This window comes from Hypanus sabinus, unplaced genomic scaffold (genome assembly GCF_030144855.1).
Source record: "Hypanus sabinus isolate sHypSab1 unplaced genomic scaffold, sHypSab1.hap1 scaffold_100, whole genome shotgun sequence".
NCBI lineage: Eukaryota > Metazoa > Chordata > Chondrichthyes > Myliobatiformes > Dasyatidae > Hypanus > Hypanus sabinus.
In genome coordinates this window covers 840,045-857,168 of record NW_026779051.1, presented here as the reverse complement: position 1 = coordinate 857,168, position 17,124 = coordinate 840,045, and the positions used below count along the sequence as shown (strand labels likewise).

General features: G+C 44.7%; 1 non-coding gene across 1 annotated transcript; it reads left to right on the top strand.

The window, feature by feature from the left end:
• The first annotated feature begins 6,313 nt into the window (after positions 1-6,313).
• Positions 6,314-6,386, top strand: trnaa-cgc (transfer RNA alanine (anticodon CGC)). The gene has a single exon. It is a non-coding gene; the product is annotated as a tRNA-Ala (tRNA).
• Positions 6,387-17,124: the final 10,738 nt, after the last annotated feature.

Sequence of the window (17,124 nt, the reverse complement as noted above, 5' to 3'; positions counted from 1 at the left end):
CGGGAATATGGTGAAAACGAGCAAAAGTTAGGTTCATACTTGACAGGAGGTCGATATTGCATTCTTGGGCGCCGAAGGCTCTCTTTCTGTGCCATGGCTCTCTCAGGTTCTAACATAATTTTATTCTCCCCGCTGCTACGTTATCCAATGACCGCCAGGTCTGTAGTGTGAAAACTCGATAACACTGCGACCACCTCTTAGGAAAACTTATCTATTTAGTTTATTAACTACTTGAATAATGAATACGAGCGGATATTGTGCTGCGCTGATGAACTGCTCTCTGAACCTGGATTGAGTTATCGCATAAATAAACGCGTTTGTGCAGCAACTTAATAACATCAGCATGTATCCAGTTTGATCAGCTATGTATTCCGAATCATTGTAATTATTCCGATCCAATCCACCAGTGCTGTTATAAAGGAATACGGCAACGGTTACCGACCACAAGATGATGAAGCTTCCGGAGATGGAGAGAAGCAAGATCAGAGACCTCCTCCTGCTCTCCATCTCCGGGTCACTGCGGTTCTCCGCCTCGCTCTGACCCCTCAGCGCCTTACGGACGCGATTGTCACTAAAACGTGTCTCACAGTCAGGCCATTGAAAAGTAGCATTAACACGAACGGCAGTAATGGGGTTAGTACAGCCGAAAACCATCGAAATCCCAACCACCCGGGATCTGTATAATAAGCATATTTTATAATACAGTCCCAGGGTACATTGTCAATCACTTTAACTGGATGAAATATAAAGATGTAGGGCACATTTTTTAAACAGATCAGAACGCCGGTTGTTGTCAGAACCACAGCCGCATTTTTCCCGGTGCAATACTTTGCTTTCCGCTTCTGGCAACAGATGGCGACAAACCGATCAGAACCAGACAGAACAGCCCGTGGCAGCGATTCCCACGGCATTGATCACACTGCATACGGAGGTGATGTCCAGAAATGTCCCGGGGAAGTAATTATAACTGACCCTCCACGGTATCACCTGAAAGACGATGGTCAGTAGATCCGCCGTTGCCATGGCCACCAGGTAACGAGTGGTACAGGTAGAGAGGCCGCACTTTCCCCTGGACAGAATCACAGTTGCTACTAAATTCACTGTGGGAAGAACAAAAATAATTAGTGAACTACTCTCTCGCCGGTCCCTATGTCTCAGGATGGAATAAATGGAGGACTATACAACTGTGCAGAAAATTAATTTCTGGAGATTTAAACAAGTAAAGCGCAAGTCGCAATATCCCTAACCGTGTGCATACTGGTTGAAATTGTACGACACTCACGACTGGAAAAGAACAGTGTTTGGGACGGAGGCTCTGTCAACTAATCGCAGAGAGCGCTGTGGAGAGACAAATATAAATCTCCCACCATCAGGTTTTTCACGATATGTGAAGCCCGGATACCGCGGCAACTTTCTCAGCAATGGTGACTGCACCGTCCCCGTTGTCTATGTTCTGGGCTCTCAGGATACAGCATTGACCCCCTCCCTTCGCATCTGTGCACTTACAATGTTCGAACTTCAAAACGAAAGTATTTACCCCGCTCGCATGTCTTAGTCTCCTCATCGACTCCCCGTATGTTACCCAACTACACGGGTCCCGCTGTCTGGCTTCTTTTAAATTTTGCAAATACTGTTGGACGAATTATTTCACTCTGTGTCAAGGCCTCCGATCAGAAAGATCTTATTTTCGTTTTTCAAGATTCTGCCTGAAGTTTTCAGGCACGAATGGACTCCCGATGGATCGGAATCTGACAATTGATGTCTACAACATTCGCCTGAATCTCATCGGGGTGTCGCTTCCCCCATTGCCTTAAAACTTGGATCAATTTCTTAAAACAGTTCCGCTATCCATGCATAAAAACACTAAGTAACCGTTAAAGATACAGAACACACTGGAGTTTCAGTGTTAACTTTTACAGCGGCTTAACGTTGACTTGACCACAGCATCTGTAGTGTACTTTATGTTTAATTTTGAAGAACATCAAAACTGCCATCCATGAATCTAAATAAAAATCCATCTCCCCTATATCCCACTCAACATCAGTTTCAAATTGAGGTGTACTTTCAGCCCAGGAACGGCAGAGAACGGTTGAACTAATTCAGAGCTCTGTCAAAATGTCGGCATCGTATTCAACTGACGCACCGGCATCACAACGCTGTCGGTAACTGAATGCGTCTTCAGACCGCGGACACAAGAGTAGCAAATGCTACCTCTCCATATTCATACCAGGAATTCCAATAACGGCAATAATCACGTAATAGATCTTCCTCACAATGTAGAATGTTGCAAGCATTCTGTGTAAGATTCACACTGTCTTCCAGCTGTCGCGATCTCGCTGGAGAAAGTCTGAGCTGACGACTCACTGCAGCACGTTGGATATTCAATATAACACAAGACTGACGTGTCGTCCCGCAGTTTGGATAAAAATAAACATGATGCTATTGAAGTAAATTCCCAATTGTGATGTGGTATGAATAGCTTGGCACTAAATTGCAAAATCTCAAAGACCAGGGTATGAGGATTGGAGAAGTTACTGAATGGTGTCGCGAAACGCCCTTAGGCTTAACTCTTGGTTTTATGATTGTCAATGTTTTCTTTTCCATTTCTCAGCTCCATGGACTTGTAATCATAGACCAATGCTGTACAGTCAATGGGCTGCTCTGTTTCACTCTGTTAATTGTGGCAGATGTAGACCTTGTAATTGAATTTTTTTTTAATGTGGCTTGCTCGCTACTAACATAGTGAGCAGCTTTAAACTAACAGAGCGTCAAGGCTGACGAAGATACTGAACTTTTGCAAAACGTCAATCAAATTAACTGTAATACACACAAAATGCTGTCGTTTATCAATAGTTCAGGCAACACCTATTGGTATGATCAAACTGTTCACGTTTCTGTCCGAAACTTCATCAAAATTAAACATAAAGTACACTACAGATGCTGTGGTCAAGTCAACACGTAGAGACAAGCAGGATGAACTCAGCAGATCGGGCAGCATCCGTTGAAAGGAGCAGTCAGCGTTTCGGGCCGAAACCCTTCGTCATGTCCATCGATTTGATCTAACTTGCTGAGTTCATCGTGCATTTTGTATGGACATCAAAGTAGTGCAGTCCCTCGCATGGTAAACCAGCTTCGTTCAAAGATCGCACAAGAATTTTAATCAGTGTATACATGACCACTGAATTGATGCCAATGCTTAAATCGACAGAGAACTGACAATGATAGTTTCAGATATGCTAAATCGGTCGCATTGTTGATAGTGAGGTAGATAGTGGCATTTACTTATTTGATAGATTTTTAACTGCGTTTTCGCTCTAAATCTATAACGACATGGTATATTCTATGTTCTTCTTTGTTTTTGCCGTGACGTGCGACTTTGATGTATTTATCAATTGAATGAACTGAATAATACGTAATAAGAATCTTTCAAGTACCAGATACTCCTTGTGGTAATAAGCCAATGGGTCTGCAGTTATGCTGCGCAATTTAACAATCTGACATTAGACATCGAAGGGTAGATTACGGTCAATATTGAGGTACATGGTTATTACCTTCCATGGATGAGTAGGGTCGGGAAATTGGCAAAGCCTGACGGGGTTCTCTGGTGCTCATATAGAGAAAGGCAAGGAAATTGTATTTTAAACATGAATGAAGGATGGATAGTGTGTTGCACTATACATTCCGAAAACCGGCCTTCACTTACGGGAATATAATTCTATTTAGAGCATCGTGACGTTTAGGTGTGATTACAGAGGAACCGATGCAGAAGTGACGTTTGGGTATGATTACAGAGGAACCGATGCAGAAGTGACGTTTGGGTGTGATTACAGAGGAACCGATGCAGAAGTGACGTTTGGGTGTGATTACAGAGGAACCGATGCAGAAGTGACGTTTGGGTGTGATTACAGAGGAACCGATGCAGAAGTGACGTTTGGGTGTGATTACAGAGGAACCGATGCAGAAGTGACGTTTGGGTGTGATTACAGAGGAACCGATGCAGAAGTGACGTTTGGGTGTGATTACAGAGGAACCGATGCAGAAGTGTTTCACCGGGAAGTTCCCGAACATGAAACATTTCAGCGGGCAATCTATCATTCGCTTCTGGAAACAGAGGTGTTTGGTTGTGGTTAATTGTTTCTCCATATATGGTGTATCTAATAGTAAGTCAAAGGTTAATGCAAGTGGGAGTATTATCGTACTTCAACGAAAGGTGTTGACTTCTTCTGATGCAGGGATTTGACGCAGCGATTTAGTTACCACTCGGCACTTTCATTGTTCACTGTGATGTCTCTTCTACGTTAGCACAAAAAAAAAACAACCGAGTTTGGGTGCTCGGCCTCCGGAATACGTGCGTAAGGATCACGTGGTTGATCCTACGTGGTCTGCGAAAGCTCATATTACTGACCTTCGGACGATATCCCCTGGCTGCGGCCTTCTGCTCTGATATTCAAACAACTTCTCCTCATCTACTTGACCGACTTGCAACAACTGGGAACAAACTGCGATGTCTTTTTTTCTTACACTGGCTCAACTGGCTCAACTTGCTTCTGTGGTCATGCCTATGTCCGTTACTCGCATCTGATTAAGCCATCCTGGTTAAGAATACCCATCCCTGACTTAGAATCTCCAACCTCGCTTAAGAATCTCCACCCCTGAGTAATTATCTCCAATGCTGCGACCAATGGAAAGAACACACACACACACATACACACACACACACACACACACACACACACACACACACACACACACACACACAGACACACACACACACACACACACACTCTTGTAGTCCTGTCCTTCAACTTTGCACCTAACTCCCTAAATTATCTTTGCAGGAACTTCTCCTTCTTCTACACTTCCTTGGTCCATCCATGGACCACGGCATTTGGCTAAAAACCTTCCCTCTTAAGAATACTGAGAACTCGATCTGAGATGTCGCGGACCCTGGCACCAGTCCATCTGGGATTCTCGATCTCTTCCACAGAACCTCGTATTTGCCCCCCTAACTATTGAATCCCTATTACTAGTGCTCTCCTCTTTTCCCTCCTTCCCTTCTGAACTGGTGATCCTTTCTCGGTGCCAGAGACGCAACCACTGCAACTTTTCCCTGGTAGGTCATCCCCACCAAGGATATCCAAAACGGCATTCTTATAATTTATGGGAACGACCATAGGTGTGTTCTGCACATTTTGTCTATTCCCCTTCCCTCTCCTGACAGTTACCCAGCTACCTGTCTCCTGACTCTTAGGATTGACTAGCTACCTGTCCCCTGACTCTTAGGATTGACTAGCTCCCTGTCACTCCTGTTGATTTATACCTCTGCCTCCCGAATGATCCGAAGTTCATCCAGCTCCAGCTCCAGTTCCCTAACTCGGCTTATCGGTTTACTTTTATCAGCCAATTGTTTCAAGCAAACGCGAACAAAAGAGATATTAATCGAGCGTCAACGGCCGTAAATGGTATATATCTCTTCCTCTCTCTCAAGATGAATCAACATTCTTTCTGAACAGAATTATAAATTAATTCTCGCATCTCACGTGCTCAGCAATCCTCTGTTAAAGAGACAGCACCTTCCCAGATTCCACTGACATACTGAGCTTCCGTTTGCAATGCTAAGAAGCTTCTGACGGAATGCGATCCCTCCATTTGCGACCTCAGATATGATCGACTTCCCTCTCCGTTCCTGAAGGTTGTTGTTACCAATATAATTTTCGTTCACAACAGGTCAATTAATTGTTCGTTGATGTCCTAGTCTGGTTGCGACACCGTGGATCAGATTGGAACATGATTATTAAGGGAATATCAGTGTGAAGGTGTGTCTGGTGTCAGTGCGGACTCGGTGGGACGATTGGCCGTGATTCGTTACTGTACAGCCGGCATCATCTCACAAGTAACCCTGGCTTGTAACGCGTCCTGTTCTTTATAAATGTATCGGCACATGGTTCACTCACTTGCTTCAATTAACTCGTAATCTGAGGTGAAGAGAACGGACGAGGAGACAGGGTCAGAAATCTTAAAGGCACTGTGGAATTTAACAGCTGGGCCGGATCGCCAATCTGTGGAGACTGATGGAAGCTAGAGGAAGAGGTTTTAATTGCTTGCTTTATGTATGCAACACAGTACAGTTACTTGTTGCATGTCGTACCTTCACAGGAAGTTGTCAATGCATGTCACTGCATACGTCATACAAATTTAATACTTGTTACTGAAAGCTGAGAGGAACGGTGGGCAATGTTTTGTTCTTATTGCTGTGGGGAGGGGGTGCCTCTGGTCATTGGTCAACAGCGCTGAGCAATGAACGCTTTGCCCCGTTTCTGTGGTGTAGTGGTTATCACGTTCGCTTCGCACGCGAAAGGTCCCCAGTTCGATCTTGGGCAGGAACATTGTTTGGGCTCCAGTGTTTGGGATGTACTTGAGACTCAACTTTTCAGTTCGTGTTCAAGTTCACAGACATGAGCATTCAGGTGTAAATGTCATTAACATTCGCCTTTCTAGCAGCAGACTACAGTTCGATAATTCCTATGTAAGCTGATAGGATAGACCGACGCCACAAAATCCGTGTACACCCCTAAACCAGCTGAGGCGCACAAATCTATGTGCATCCCCGGTCCAACTGCACCAAAATATTAAAAAAACATAAAATATGATCAAATTTATTTGACATACCTATCCTTAAATATTTGTGCTTCTCCAAATTATGGTGCATCCCTTAACCAATGTGCAGCAAACACAAGTTCCTCTCCCAAGTCTGTGCGCAGCAACAAATCCGTAAGCAACCCCCACATGAGTAGCAAACAAAAGTCCACAGACAGTTCAAGAACAAAACTCAACGATAAAGTGCATTTTTATCCAATTGTCTGTAAACGAAACTATTTGAATTTTGGCATTAACCCAATTCCACCGACATCCGAAAATCCACGTGGACTCCCAAATACGTCTGCACACCCAAATGGCTGCGCACTCCGAACCTGTCAACACCTCCCACTTACAGATTTGGTTAGCCGAGAGGAGAAGTAATTTCAAATAGTTCACAAAGTTACAAAGTTTATTTATTAATAAAGAAACTATCAATGAAACAACCTGAGATTTGTCAGGACCCTAAATCCAAAGGGAGCATCAAAGATCGTGTACACCACCAAACCTGCTGACACCCACGTATACACATTTGAATTTCCCAAAGGAAGAGCCACTTTAGAGTGACAGCATTCACCTTAAAGAAATCGCGAGAACATAGTGCAGCTGCTCTTAAAGACACTATAAATGAGATGACTTTGAGATTCACCGCAACCCCAAACCGACTGACACCAAAAAATTCATGTGCACCCTTATGCGCCGACACACACCTAAACCTGATCTCATCCCCAATCGTCAGGCACCCTTGTGCACCCGAAATCCATACTGACGTCCTGTTCACCGATATTGGTTGATACATCCCTCAGCTTGTGCAATCTCCCAATCAGAACGCACCATTAGATACTATGTGGTTCCAAATCCACCCATCACTGTGCACACGTACTCGCCGAAACTATCCTCAGGAGACCAACTCTGTATGTACTCACAAATCCGCTGTTTTCACTAAATCTGTTCGCATCGCAAATCAGTTGCCACCCATATATGCCGAGGTAGCCCTAAATCTGCGCAAACCCAAAATCGGTGCGCACCCCAAACCCGCTGACACGCCAGATGCATAATGGATTATCCTAGACAAGCAAACATTTCAATCAATTCAGAAAATGACTGTCTCCAGGTTAGAAAGCCAAAACCCTTTTTTCAGATCGGCGACACACCCGAATCTGCGTGTCATCCCAAATCAGTGGGCAGCCCCATATTCAAGACTACAACCCGAACTGGACACTGATCACTAAAATCCGCCCGCACCCCCAAATCTGTGCACATCCTCAAATACGAGAGCGCATTAGATGACCCAGACGGATAATCATCGCAAACACAAATGGCTGTCTTAACAGTAAAAACCACCACGTATCTCAAAGTCCCTACGTACGTCACAAAATCGATATGCACTCACAAAAACGTAGGGACTCAGATATTCGCCAAATACCCTAAATTTCCTATCCCTAAAAAGGTGCGCACCCTTATATTGGAGCACTCCCCTAAATCAGTTTGCAACCCTTTCCGAGAGTACGCTCCTAAATCCATGCACAACCCCAGATTCATATGAACCACAAGACCGTGTAGAACCCGTATTCGACGACAAAAAATAAAATTGCACAATCGCCAATTCAGTGCGAAACCGAAACCCACGGACTGGGCCACTTGTACATCAGATTTTCCCGGAGTAACAATCAATAAAAGCAATTGAGGAAATGGCAGCCTCCACATTAATAATCGGCACGCAACTTTTGATCCGTTCACTCACCGAATGTATGTGTGTCCCATGATTGAAAAGGCAACGCAAATAAGCGAACATCACCAAATCTATGTGCATCGTCGAATTGGTGCGCATCACCAAATCCATGTGCAGCCCAAACACGCTGAAACCCCCACATTCATTTGTGGGGCTCGTTGTACACAGATTTTGTCTTCTTGTGTATGTCTGAAATTATTCTTTTGAGGTAATCTAATTAGCGTGTGTGTGTCCACGGTTTGAAGTTGTGGGGATGTATTTGCATTTGCAGATGCATCCGGATTTCTCACGTCTGCGGTTTGGAGGTGTGCCGAATCTCAAAGTTATTTCATTTAGATCACGTGAATAATGAATTTAATTGGAAATTTGACATGAAGTATTTTAAATGATACTTCCTCTCGGATAATCTAATGTACAAGTGAGTTTCTCCGCGGGTGTGATATTTACATGAATTGTAGGGTGTGCTCCCAGTGGTGGTGCACATTTTTGAGGTGTACCTGGATTTGGGATTGTGTACATGTAAACACGGATATGGGGTGATATAAAGATTTGGGCGTGATGGCGGATCTGAAGTTGCACGTTAATTTTGGGCTATGTGCGGGTTTTAATGACGAGGCATCCATTTTCTGAATTCTTGAAAGGATTTTAAACTGCATGTCAGGATGTTAGCGGTTTTGGGGCGCGCACTGAATTGGGCCGCGCAGATATTCGGCAGTGTCTGAGAATAAGTGGTGCACACTGCTATGATGTGAATTTGGATTGAGAATACGCACGGATTTGAAGTTGAATCCTCAATTATGGGGGTGAGCACTGATTTCGGGTGTTCGTAGATTTAGGGGTAGGCGGCAAATATGCAAAAGGATTTGGGGATACTTGCAAATTTTGGGTTTTGTAGTCAATTACGGGGGTGTAATTAGATGTTCTGATGTTCGTATATTCCGTGAGTTATTGGTTGACCGATCGACAGTTGCGATCGTATTTTGGGGAGCGTACGAATTTTAAATGTCGAAACAGCCATTTTCTGAAATGTTGGACATGAATTCTGCCTCGGAATTATCTATCATGCATGTGGTGTGTCGGCGTGTTTCGAGTGCGCACTGATTTGGTGATGTGCACAGGATTTGTGGATTCATGGCGGGCAGTTTTGATTTATCAATGCAAAGCCTCAGCTAAAGTGTATTCCGATAATCGGGAGCGCTGGGCTACTTTACAGACTAATGGTCTAATTCTTTATCAATACTGCAAAATACTTTAAATGTACATTTAAAGGTACTGCGCTGTGCTTTTCGAAATTGCTGCAAGTTTGAAGGGAATGCGAGAAAAGAACCGCCGGTGAGATTTAAGGAAGAAACTCAGACGACACTCGAAATTTAGTCTCAAACATGGCCATGCACACGTATTTGGAGATACACACACATTTGGGTGTGTTGGCGGATCAGGATTTGCACCAGAATGTGTTGAGTGCGGATTGTTAACGTCGAGTCTGCCAATTTCTCAACTGTTTCGAATGTATCTTGCTCGGAAAAATCTCATGGGCATGTGGGGGTGTCAGCGGGTTTAGGGTGCGCGCTGCATTCGGCATTGCGCGGAAATTAGGCGTGTCAGCGAAAATGGGTTGTACGGGGTCTCGGGGTGCACATGGATGCACACGGATTTTAGGGCTTCTTCTTGAATATGGGGATGAGCTCGTATTTGGGGATAGCATATTTGGTGGTTTGTAGGTGAATATGGAGTCGCCACATTTCTGTCGGTGTATCTGGGAGTTCATAAGGATTTGGGTTGATCTGTGTGTGTCGGTGGTTTTGATGATGTACCCACGACCTTTGGGATGCGTGGGGCTTTTAGTATCAAGGCAGCCATTTTATGTTGAAATAATTCCTCGTCTGGGTCATCGAATGTGCGTCCTTACTTGAGGAAGTGCGCAGATTTTGGGACTCACACGCATTTTCGAGATACTTTCATACTACTGCTGAGTATGAGTTTGACCATCGTTGACCATGATGATAATGTTATTGTCTCCGTAGCCTTAACACGGACGAGTATGATCATGTAACAGCATGTCCCGGTCATTCATAGGAATGCATTCCTAAGACACCCATATTTTAACTTGCTACGCTGTCCATAGAATTCAACTGGAGATTAACTTAAATCCTTGAGTCGGCTGAATGCGATTAGCTGGATCAAAGGCACGAGTATATGCAGTGTTGAATGCTGTACATTAATGCCCCATATAACTGAATACCTAACAAAACGGGGGGCGGGATTAGTCCAAATGCTGGAGAAGGTGCCATGCAGCATCGTTGGAAAAGAACGCAGTCGACGTCTTGGGCCAAAGCCCCTCAGCAGGACTGGAGGGGGAAAAAAAAACATAGGACTAGATTTGAAAGATGGTGTGAGGGGAAAGAGAAACTCCAGACGACAGGTGAAACTTGGAGGTGGATGGATGAAGCAATGTGCTAGGAAACTGATTGCTGAAAGAGACAGAAGGCTATGGAGGAAAGAAAAAAATGGGATAAGGGGAGCAGGACCATAGGGAGGCTATGGCTGGCAAGGAGATATTAAGTGAGTGTAACAAAGGGTTGAAAAATGGTGAAAGAGAGGTTTGACAAAGCAATGTTCATGCCATCAGTTTGGAAGCTAACCAAACGGATTATAGGCTGTTGTTCCTCGCACCTAAGTGTGGCCTTATCGTGACACTGGAGGAACTCATGAATGGACATATCGGAATGGGAATGGGAAGTGGAATTAAAATGGGTGACCACTTGGAGATACCGCCTGTTCGGCGGATGGAGTGCAGATGCACAAACCCCCAATCAGTTTGCATCCCTTTAACGGAGAGGATACCTCTAAGTCTGGGCAATTTCCAATTAAGTTTGCATCTCAATCATGTGCATCCCAAATACGCACACATCCTTGAAAAAGAGCACACCGAATATCCACGTTTGCATCAAATCCGCTGGGAAACACGTAATCCCAAAAAAATAATCATTTCGATTGGTGTACATGATGGCTTCGTAAATTATTGTGCTTCGCAAATTTGTAGGTGTAACTCCGTGGGTCGCCTCAGGCTCGCTCAGCTCGTTCTTGTCTAGGGGGAGCAGCCTTCGGCCCCGCCAAACTGGGTAATCAGCTGGTGTGGATGCTGTGTGATGTCCCCGCCTCGCCCAAAAACAGACAGTACACCATATGCGATTAAATGAGTACAATTTATAAAGGTTACTATAACTAAGTGATTAATAACGATACAGTATACATGAAGAGAAAATTAAAGAAAAGGCGCCAAACTTATCAAAGTCCAAACCACTTCGTGCACAACCGTTGGAGCTCAATTACTGAAGTCTTCTGGCCACCATTCGATCCCCTCCGAACTCCTCGACTCGCAGCTCAGGACCCTCCGAACTCCTCGACTCTCCAAACAACTCAGGACCCTCCGAGTGGTCAACCAAGAAACCAAAAAAAAGAAACCCCCTTTACATAGGTAACGTCCTAAACCTATTATGAAAGTATGTGTAAATGATGCAAAATTTAGACAAGTCACAACTCCAAATCCGCAGACACCAAAACTCTGTGAGATCTCCGAATTCCGAAAACATCCCCATAAATCTGCGCAATCCCCAAGTCAGTGCGCACCTAAAACACGCTGACACTTCCAAATGCATAATGGATTATTTCAGAGCCGGAATCATTTCAACCAGTTCAGAAAATGTCTGACTCGACATTAAAAAATCTTCACAAATACCCCAAAATTTTTTACAGATTGGCAGACACAATCTGTATTTGCTACTCACCACAAACCCCTGTATACCCCTATACTCAACAGTACAAAACAAAATATGCACAGATCACGAAAACCCGAGTGAACCCCCAAATCTTCGCCGATCTCTAAATAAGAGCGCACCCCAAAATGCAGGTACACCTCAAACCAGACATTGGATGATCCAGGCACAGGATAGTTTCAAACACGAGATGGCTACCTTGACAGCAAAAATCCCCGGCATCTCAAAACCCATGAGGAGACCGCCAGTTCCGTAGACCTATCAAGATCACGCCAAATCCGCCTGAACCCCCAGATACACCCACAAAAACATGAATATAGATTTCTCACGTACTTGGGGATAACATGTTTGGGATGTGTGTATGGGTGCATTGATTAATGTAATTGTGTAAAATGTAAATTGACGAAAACCTGAAGATAATCACAAATGATGATTCAGTGCCAGATTCATGGACGAAATTTGTAAAAGTGTATGAACCTCACGTTCTCACACTGTATAAGAGACAGACAGGTTGAGGATGAATTATGTCACCAGACTGCCCATTACTTCGCAGCCTGAATTTTTTCTTCACAACTTTCGTCCACCCTCAGGCAGCTTTGACATGCGCACAAATTTTTTTTTTACATCAGCAACATCACGCACACAATTCTCAGCAGAGATGTTCCTGTTCTCACTGTGTGTTGCCTTGGACCTCCCATTTCTGTAGATTTTCTTCAGTTTGTGCAACAGTAGCATCGTCATTTGACCGTTGTCACCCGACCTTGTTCTCTCTTTCGTATCTCTGCTTGGTGTGTGTGTGTGTGTGTGTGTGTGTGTGTGTGTGTGTGTGTGTGTGTGTGTGTGTGTGTGTGTGTGTGTGTGTGTGTGTGTGTGTGTGTGTGCGTTTCTCAGAAGAGACAACTTAAATGTTTTTCCACATATTCTGTTCTTGCTGGAATATTTCCCGCCATTGTTCCGCACGCCACCTTTTCTGCCGCTGACGGGGGCGCCATGGGAGTGTACCAATCCCGCCAACAGATTTACTAATTTCATCCAACCGCTGCTAAGGCAGCAGTAAAAAAAAAAATGAGTCTGAGGAGGATGAAAACCGGGCTTTAGTTTTCCTCTGTCACTTCAGATTTCTGAATTAGTATAGGCATCATTTTGACTTCATTTTACAGTGTAAAATCCGCTTCTGTCTCTGGATGACAATTTCACTAAATGCGACAATGAACTGGAAATATTGCAGGATCCCCTCAAACTGCTGAATTAGTTTCTGCTCTGTATTTTCTGTTCTTGCTTTTCTCTGCCTCTGTTCCAAGGAACTTGATGACGATTGCAAGTCTGCATCGGGGAACGTGCGGTCTCTCCAAATATGTCACTCGCTGCCTGATGGAAATGGCAGTGGCCGATATCCTGGTCGTTATCTCGGATCCGCTGCTGAGTTGGACTGCTTGGTATTATTTTCTCCATTCATTTCTCATCATAACTCCTGTGTGTAATCTCCGTTTCGGGTTGATTTTTGCAAGAACTGCGACCTCTGTCTGGCTGACTGTCGCTTTCAACGTCGATCGATTTGTGGCTATTTGCTGTAAGAAGCTGAAAACAAAATATTGCACCCTGAGAACGGCGGCTGTGGTCATCGGGACAGAGAGTGTGCTGGCCTGTTTGTAGAATGTCCCTTGGGGCTTTGCATCAGAGCATAAGGTCATAATTAATGGTGTTCCTTGGTATTGTGTTCTTACACCGAGATACAAAAACCCTCTCTCATGGGCTGCATTTGCGATATTTCATCACATTTTTACACCGTATGTCCCATTCTTTCCGATTTTGCTGTTCAACATTATGACTGTCAGACGAATTCTAGAGGCCAGTCGAGCCCGCAGGGGGCTCCGGGGATAAAAGAGTGGAGAGAATGAGAAGGACCGGGAGATGGAGAACCGACGAAAATCCATCGTTTTGCTCTTCAGCATTACCAGTAGTTTCATATTGTTGTGGGTAAAACAAGTTATATTTTACATCTGTCAGACGATTTCAAAGAGTTTTGCTTGTTATGGTACTGAACCACGTTACATCACAGAAACGACATCCAGAATGCTGCAGATACTCAGCTCATATTCTAATACGTGCATTTACGTCCTGACCCAGAGCAAATTCCGGGAGGAACTAAGGAATGCGGTGAGGTACCCGTGCAATCCTGTGTTGAAGCTCATGAAACGTCAGAAATGAATGACATAAAGATTTATAATTCGGCTGTCTTCTTGCTCTCTATTCTGCAATTAGGTGAGCTAATTATCAGGTGCGTTTCTATTTTTCTTCATAATTCTTCATTCCTCGTCCACGTAAGCACAATAGTGCGGTGAGAATGTCTCCGATTGCTGTGCTTTTTTCCGTTCGTCAGATATGGTCTCCCAGATAACCAAATTACCATCAGAAGCAACTAGCTGTAGCTTCCCTGAATTATTGTCAGACTTCTTGTTAGTAGAATGACAATATTGTCAGTAGAATGAAAGGAAATTGGATCTAGAGCTGAGTAATCTGTGCCCGTTCCCCTCTGTGATGATACACTGTGGATACCGTTCATGACTGCCTATAAGGGAGGAACGTGGGTCGCAGAGACCGGGTTTCTGGCACTGAATCTAGTGCTGCCGCCCAGGTACGAAGAGTCTTGAAGGGGACGACAGGGTTGAGAGGAGATTAAAACAACGGAGAGCAGATTGGAGATTCTGCAGGCGCGATAGAGACGCCCGGATGGTCTGATGCTCTCAGGTGCCCGGGTCAGAGATGTCTCAGATCTGGTCCATGGCGTTCTGAAGTGGAAGCGTCGGCAGCCAGATGTCTCCGTACCTCTCAGTACGAATGACATCGATTTAAAAAATAAAGAGGTACTGAAGTGAGACTTTAGGTTGCTGGAAGAATTTGGGTTGCTAGAGATAGTCTGGATAGTCAGTCAGAGGTTTGTTTTTTGTTTTGTTTTTGTTCCCAGGGCTGAAGGTTGCCAGAAGAGGACAAAGATTTAAAGTCCTGGGGAGTAGGTACAGGGAAGATGTCAGGGGTAACTTTTTTACTCAGAGATTAAATGCGTGGAATGGGCTGCTGGCGACGGTGGTGGAGGCAGATTCGATGTGGTCTTTTAAGAGACTTTTGGAGTAGATAGAGCTTAGGAATAATAGAGGGCTATGTTTAAACCTAGTAATTTCTAAGGTAGGAGCATGTTCGGCAGCACTTTGTGGGTCGAAGGGTCTGTATTGTGCTGTAGGTCTATGGTTCTATGTTTTATATATGTGTTTGTATGAAAGCGGTAAAACAGGACATCCACGGTAGTCAACTTTGGAGCCCTTCCCGTGCCACACGGCAGACAGCAGAAGATAAGGATAATTTGGCAGATGAATGTGTGGCTGAGGAACCGCTGCAGGAGACAGGGTTTCAGATTTACAGGGCAGTGAGATCTCTTCCTGGGAGAATACAGCCGCAGAATAGAGTGATGGGCAGGAGAAGAATTTCATTTCAGCCAGAACTTGGTGAAATTGTGGAATTCATTGTCATAATCAACGATGGGGGCCAGTTAATTGAGTATATTTAAGTCTGACTTTGATAGATTGTAGGACGTGAAGTGAAACGGGGGAAGGCATGAGACTGCGGCTGAGAGGGAAAATGAATTAGCCATGATGAAAAGGAGAAACAGACACGCTGGGTCAATTGGTTTAGTTATCCTTCTCTATCTTGTGGACTTATCTGCGGAATCTTCTAAACCCTGAGCTACTGGAGGTGGTGGTAATCGGAGCGGTCTATGGGGAAGAGTTCAAGTGGAGACAGCTGAATATTTAAATGGTGGGGAAATGATGCCAGTGGGGTCCCGGAATACACAAGGAGCGTTGATCAGGTTTGATTATCCAGGGCAGCGTTCAGGGTTCGAGTGGTATCCTCTGCTGTGATCTTCTGCATGCTTTGGGAGAACCGTGCAGGGACTCAGTATCAGGGTACTGGCAAGCACAAGATACCGGTCTCCTCCACGTCCCTCACTGCATTAATGGGCAGGATGAGCAATGAATCTCCCAAAACCGCAAACCCTCCCTGCACTTTGAATGATCACACCGCCGAATTTCCATCACTCCCTCGGGGAAGAAATAACAACTGCAGAAATCTCAGCCAACTCCATAACGGCCACCAGCATCTCCAGCAGAGAAGGCATCTGCCAACCGCGATGATCAGAAAGGCGGCATCCATCATGAAGGATTTCCTACTTTGGAAGCTGCAGTCAAAGAGGAGTAAACGGAGCCTGGAGACCCACATTCGGGCTCAGATTATTTCCCGCCAACGTGAATCTTCTGCGTGGACAATGAACCCATATACATTACCTCACTATTTATCATCTTTATAAGAAGTAAATATTTAATTGAAATTCTTATTTTATATTCAGACCTAACTATGTATTTTACTAAGTTGCTGTCGTAAAACAACAGATTGTCCAACATGACCCGGTTATAGTAAACCTGGTTCTGATTCTGATTTTCCCACCATCATCCACACTTCACTCCCTCCCTTGAACATCTCTGACCGATCTCTACGAACCACACCAAACCGCATAATCACCTTCATAATCCCCATCACACCCCCTACCCAACGTCAGCCACACGCACACCCCCCACCACCAGCAACCACCACCACCGTCAGCTCCAAGGTCTCCTTCCACCGGAAACCACATGCCGTCTCTTCCCTGGATCCCCGCAGATCGGACTTCTCAAACGCCGGTGACCCCAATCACCACCACAGTAACCTCCAAGCAGCCACCTCTCCTGTTACTGAACAAGCTTCCGAGCTTTCACCCTTAATTGACCCGTTCTATCCCTGAACACTCATTTACCTCATTTATTTTTCGGAAGAGTGGTGAAGAGGACGGCAGTGTTGAAAGGGGATTAAAACGCCAGAGCAGCAGAGTCGAGATTCCGTGCGTGCTTAGAAACACCCGAATGGTGTGTTCCCTCCCTCGCAGGTTCAAGG